This window comes from Sorghum bicolor, chromosome 4, assembly GCF_000003195.3.
Source record: "Sorghum bicolor cultivar BTx623 chromosome 4, Sorghum_bicolor_NCBIv3, whole genome shotgun sequence".
Classification (NCBI taxonomy): Eukaryota; Viridiplantae; Streptophyta; class Magnoliopsida; order Poales; family Poaceae; genus Sorghum; species Sorghum bicolor.
The window spans coordinates 61,234,976-61,241,656 of record NC_012873.2 but is presented as its reverse complement, the minus strand read 5'-3'; positions in this window follow the sequence as shown (position 1 = coordinate 61,241,656).

The window sequence follows — 6,681 nt, the reverse complement described above, 5'->3', positions numbered from 1 at the left end:
TCAACCGATGCAACATATCCACTATCAACATGATTAGCAACACCAACATGAGAAGTCATGGTACATGCAAAATGATTACTAGAATCATATGACATGTTTGCAAGTTGTACCTCAAGGTAGTTGCATGAGTTCTAAGGTGTAAAATCCAAATACTCCGCGATCAAGAATTTCACCACCTTGTTAATTTTTACAATAGCAACATGTTGCACAATGGCAAGCAAGATCACAAGGGGTCAAAACCATATGTGATTAATCTTTTAGCCCAGATGCAATGGTGATGGAAAACACAAGAGTGATAACCAACCAAGTACATGACTAGGGCAGAAAGATTCGTCTGCAAAGTAGACCAAAATAATTGCTCCCTAGCAGAGTCACTAAAAGTGTGTTGATGCAAGAAATCGATCACACACAAGCAAGGATTAGATCACCTAGGTCGCCATAGATTGAAGAACACAGCGATAACCAACATGTTTTCATGGTGAAGAGCGACAAGGTTTACAAGCAAACAAGCAAAGGATAACTATCATGCTTACATGATGAAAAACATCTAATTTTCGGGCAAACTAGCAAAGAAACCATCGAAGCTCTTGCTTGGTAGGGACCCTATTAATGCAAGGACATTGACAAATTGCCCTAGGTCTGACAGCGAGGCTACAACGTCATCCTTGGTCATCGGATCAAACAATAAATAATAGCATGGATGATGGAAAGGCAAAAGCGAGATAGTACATTATTATTTTTAATTATGTAGCTGGACACCTCAATTGGTTGTATACTCCGGAGTAGGGATGGTCTTATCACCTGCAAAGCTAATGTGTAACAATTTCATGTCGTTCTATAAGGTTTTTCTTGAATTGGGACAAAAATAGCATGGATCGATTTCTAAAACCGTCTCAGGCCCAATTTAAGTGTCAATAATGGCTCGTCGGCCTCCTTGGCCATTATGTTTAGATAGTTTTTGACTTTTTGGTTTTATGGTCTAGTGTAATGTTCAACACTAATGTCATATACACTATAAAGTATAAACTGGATGCCAAAGAAAGATACACTATTTTATGTGGCCTCTGAAGTTGCAATAATCGGTAACACCTTTTATTCATTACATTGACAATAGCATTCAAGAAAAATTTATTACAAATGGCAATCTTCACAATTCCTTTACCGTCACAATTTCCATAGCTTGCTAGCACTTAGCGTATCCGTATACTAACATTTGCACAATTTACAGAACCGAGAACACAAATCAAGCATGTATTTAGGTCTTGTTTAGATTCATTTATTTTGGATTTTTCTAATGTAGCACTTTCGTTTGTACTCTATGCATGTGCTGTAAAATTAAATATGATGGCGAATCTTAAAAAGTTTTTGAAATTTAGAGTGAACTAAACAAGACCTAAGTTTAATTAAATTCAACTAATAATTATTATGCATACTGTTGCGGTAACTTTTAATGATCATTAGACAGACCGATGGCCTCGATCATGTGTCAGTAGTAGTATTTTGGAGACCTTGTCCGTACGCTGTGGCAGAACCTCCTGAATTAAATGGCCCACATGCACACATCATTGTCCCAAAGACTTCTGATCGACGTGCACGAGTTCCAAATGACTCAAGAAGTCTGTCGGGTGTCCTCGGGAAACCCGAATCATCCACGTAACAATCTTTTCAGGAATTCCCTCATCAAGCATCACAGTATTACAACATTTCATAGATAAGAGAAATCAGAGTAAAAGCGGAAAGGTTACATAACATAGATTGAAACTTAAGTTCATAGTTTACAAACCATAAGTATTTGATACATAAAGGCTTCGGAACTTTATTATTACATAAACCAAAGATTCACACAACGACTTTTACTTGCCCAAGGTCACACATCAGAAACCTCATCGTCACTTTCCTCCACAAGAGTAAAGTAACCATGACCATCGAAAAGATAACCAAGAGATTCACCTGCAACATGGGTTAATAAAACCCTGAGTACGAAAGTACTCAACAAGACTTAACCGACTATAAAAGAGGTGAAGACTCAAGTATGCAGGCTATGGGGATTCAAGGTAAAGCTTTAACAAGATCAAGTATTTCTTTTGCATAAAAGCTTACTAAGATTAAAGCCTACTTTCAAGTTTTAACTCAAGATTATCACTTATAACTAGCCAAGATCATTATCCAACTTGCATAAACAACTCATCTCTTTCTTATACCAAAGATTCACTTATTACTACGATGATGGTACGAGGATTGAGGCTCCATATCCGAGGAAACACGGCGATTCGAATCGATTAAACCCAGCTGGGGATTCAGTACCACACGACATATGTAGAACTTAATCTTGCATATGTCAACCTGTTTCTATAGATCCTCCCATACAAGAACGGGTCCAGCGTCACCCGAGAGTACAGTACACCACCATCCTACAGCCAATCTAGATGTTTCCCGGTCATCTCAGATCCGTAAGGTGGGTACACGCTACTCTCGCCATCTTTCCACTCCCAGTACGCGGTTAGCCGTTCTCAAGTATCGGAATAGCTATAGGTAAGGCTTACCAGCGCATGTGGGCTGTACTCAAAGTTCTCAATCACAACAGGCCAATCAACGGTACGGTCCTTAATCGACACAGTTGGAGACACTACTTTAAGACTCCATTCTTAAAGCAAGTCCACCGACCGGTCTCAATTTGAACATCATTAACTATAAGAGTACTCCACAACAACCCTTCAAACTCTTTCATTTGAAAAACTTATCTAATAAGCAGGGCTAAGCATACTAAACATTTTCATAAAGCAAGTACCAAGGTAGATATTGAAATCATCAAGGTAGATAATGCAGCAAAAAGGATTCACTCAACTCCTATTCACCTAATGCATCATATTAACTCAAGTGATATAAATAACTTTATGAAAATACAAGGATAGGGTTTAATGTCCGGGGCTTGCCTTGGTCGGAGGGGACGTTTGGAAACTCAACTACTCTCGAAGGATCCACAAACTCGGAAGAAACCCACTGGGGATCAGATTCTTCCGGAGCGTATTCTATACGTAAAAGTGCATATGCATGATTATGATATACTCAAGGTATGATAAAGACAGGTTACATGTTCTTGAATGACAACAACAAACTATGATTATCTCGAGTACAATTTTCCTTCATGGTAAAGAAACAAAGTAATCTAGCTATCAAAGCATGGTTTATTGCTAAATCCATTTTATTATTTTTATTAAACAAGGTTATGGACTCAACATATCACAAGGATTATTTACATGAAATAAACCATAACCAGGGAGCATATCATGCTAAGTAACCATGGTTGTCAAACAATCCAAAATATCACCCAAATCCTAAAGAGATTAATTATTTCTATTTCTTTTTATAAGCATTTTAAATAGCTTTATTAAGAAACAGAGCATACTTGATCAAACAGAGCTGAAATTAATCATGAAGCTAGATATCAGTTACACCAAATCACATATTAAATTTCATGATTTTTGGATATACCTATAAATTGTTAAAAATCATGGAAGGTTTATTCATTAATAAACAAAGGCAATTTAAAGATATATACAAACTATCATAAAACAAAATTTAATATTTTTCCTACACTCTTTACATCATCTGGAACCCACACAAATATTTCCATGATTTTTGAACCAGCACAATATTTACTACACAATTTCAAACATATATCATAAACTGCACAAAAAGAAAAAGAAAAAGAACTGCACAGTGGATGACCCGGAAACTGGGCCGCAGGCCGGCCCATTCCAACTCGGCCCGCATCCACGCTGCGCGCGCCCGCGCCCTCTCCCTCACGCAGGACGCTGACAGATATACCCCACCTGTCAGCTCCGTCCCGTTCACGCGCGGCGGCTCGGCCGCGACTCCGGCGACCGATAGCGAGGCTCTTGGCCTCCGCGCGCGTGCGCATCGGCTCCGCCTCAACTCCGCGACTCCATTGGTACCACTCGCGGACGCTCTACCGCACTGCTACCACCCCGGCTACGATAGGAGCGGGCGGTCGCCATGGCCGACGGTCGGCCGGCCACTAGGACTCGGTAGAGAGCAAACGAAAGGCATAGGGAGGTTCAAGGTGGTGTAAGGAACACGATGCTCACTTCACCACGGCGGGAGAAGCAGCTGAAGTTGCTGGCGACGAAGACAGTGCGATCGGGCGGGCGCTCCGGCTCCGGCGAGCTCGTCCCGGCGATTCTGTTCGTGCCCAAAGCAAAAGAGAGAGCGCATGAGCTACTAGAACACAAGTAGAACTTGAAACAACGGCTGGATAAGCATGATATCGAGCAGAACACCGTGGCCACGGAAAAAGACCCACGGCGGCGGTCTTGATCGGAGTTGGAGAGGATGGAGGTGTCCCGGCGATTGAGAGGGTTATGGGGCGAGCTTGGTGGTGTTCTGGATTCGCAAGGAGGTGGCGATCATCGTGGACGGCTCAATTTGATGCGAGGAGGATCGAGCACGGCCAATTTGGATGAGGACGTGATACTGCTCCTCGGTGCTCCGGTGGCGAAAAAGCAGTCGGTGCTCGCAGAAGAGAAGGGCACGTCGCGCCTCTGGTTGCCAGCAGCTGCTCCACATCGTCACGGACGTGAACACGCGCGTGGACGAGGTAAAACGGTGGCCATGCGCTGGCATTCACCGATCCAGACCCGGTGTCCACCGCCATGAACAGGAACCAAAGCTTATCCCCCCCTTTTTGTCTGGTTTTGCAAAAATCGACCAAAAGTTGAACTGAAGTCAAATTTTCACCAAAAAGAAACTTGTGCAAAATTTTGTGAGCTACAAAACATCTTTAATGACCAAAGACAGATTTGAAATGGAAAGGGATGAATTTGAGCCAAACAGTTTGAAATTCAAGTTTAATCCCAAATTTTTGAATTGGGGCAAAACAGAATTTCAGAAATTACTTTTGATTTTACACAACAACTTGAAAAACTTCCAACATGAAAGTTGTTCAACTTTTCAAGCTCTACAACTCTTATGTTGACCATTTTTCAAAATTCCAAACAGATTTTTAATTGGAGATTCAATTTAGAAAAGGGAACATTTTCCGGAAATCTGTATTTTCAAAATTACTTTGAATTTTGCTTTGAAACTTCAAAAACTCAAAACACCAAAGTTGTACATCTTGACCAGATCTACAACTTTGCTTTTAAACTCAACTTCAAATTCTGCTTGGTTTTTGAATTGCACAAAAGGGGGCAAATCTAGGGTTTTGGAAACTAGGGTTTCCCCCCTTTAAGCTTCTCGGAAAACCCTCACCCAACGTTTTTAAACTCCAAAACAAGCATCCACACATAAAATAAACACACTCAAATTCCTAAACACATTTATCCAAAATAAACTTATTTTAGGTTAATGCATTAGTGTGTGCTTAACATATTTTTGATGCAATGCTCATGATGACATGTCCCATTTTTAATTCGCTTAACACGAGAGTGTTACAGCTCTTTCCCCCTTAAAGAAATCTCGTCCCGAGATTTACCTTAAAGTCTAACTAATGGAAAAGGAAGTTTGTCAAGGACTTCCAAAACCAACCTTTACAAAAACAGGGGTAGATTATAACACTATAGATTACAAGGGTAAGACGGAAGAAAGAAACTCAGGAAAACTTCCTAAGAGAAACTCTTCGGATTCCCACGTGGCTTCATCTTCGGTATGTTGATTCCATTGCACCTTGTAATATTTGATAGTTCTTCTACGAGTGACTCGATCTTTTTGATCCAGAACCTTGATAGGATACTCTGAATATGTCAGATCAGGCTTTAACTCTATTTCTTCAACATGAATGACATGATCAGGCACTTGAAGACATTTCTTCAACTGAGAGACATGGAACACATTGTGTACTGATAACAACTGTGGTGGTAAATTTAGACGATATGCCACCTTTCCACATCTTTCAAGAATTTGATATGGACCTATATATCGAGGTGCCAATTTTCCTTTTACTCCAAAACGAGTGACTCCTTTCATAGGTGACACTTTGAGGTATACATAATCACCAACCTCAAAGCTAAGAGATCGACGTCTCTTATCAGCATAACTCTTTTGCCTGGACTGTGCTACCTTCATGTTCTCTCGAATGAGCCTGACTTTGTCTTCGGTTTCTTTGACTAAGTCAACCCCGAAGAGACTATGTTCTCCAGGTTCTGACCAATTCAAAGGTGTCCTACACCTTCTGCCATACAGAGCTTCGAATGGTGCCATCTTAATGCTCTCTTGATAACTATTATTATAAGAGAATTCTGCTAAAGGCAAACATTCGTGCCACTTCTCTGAATAACTGAGCACACAAGATCTTAACATATCTTCTAAGATCTGATTGACTCTTTCAGTCTGTCCTCCAGTCTGTGGATGATAAGCTGTACTATGCAGAAGTTTGGTACCCAAGGACTTATGCAGATGCTTCCAGAAAGCATTCACAAATTGTGTCCCTCTATCAGATACAATAGTCTTTGGAACACCATGTAGACTCACAATTCTGTTAAAGTATATCTTAGCATAGTCAGAAGCTCGATAATCCTTTCTTACTGGAATGAAATGAGCTGATTTGGTCAGACGATCAACAATGACCCATATGGAATCAAACCCTCTCGAGGTTCTGGGTAAACCCACTATGAAGTCCATACTAATGTCATCCCATTTCCAGGATGGAATTGGCAATGGTTG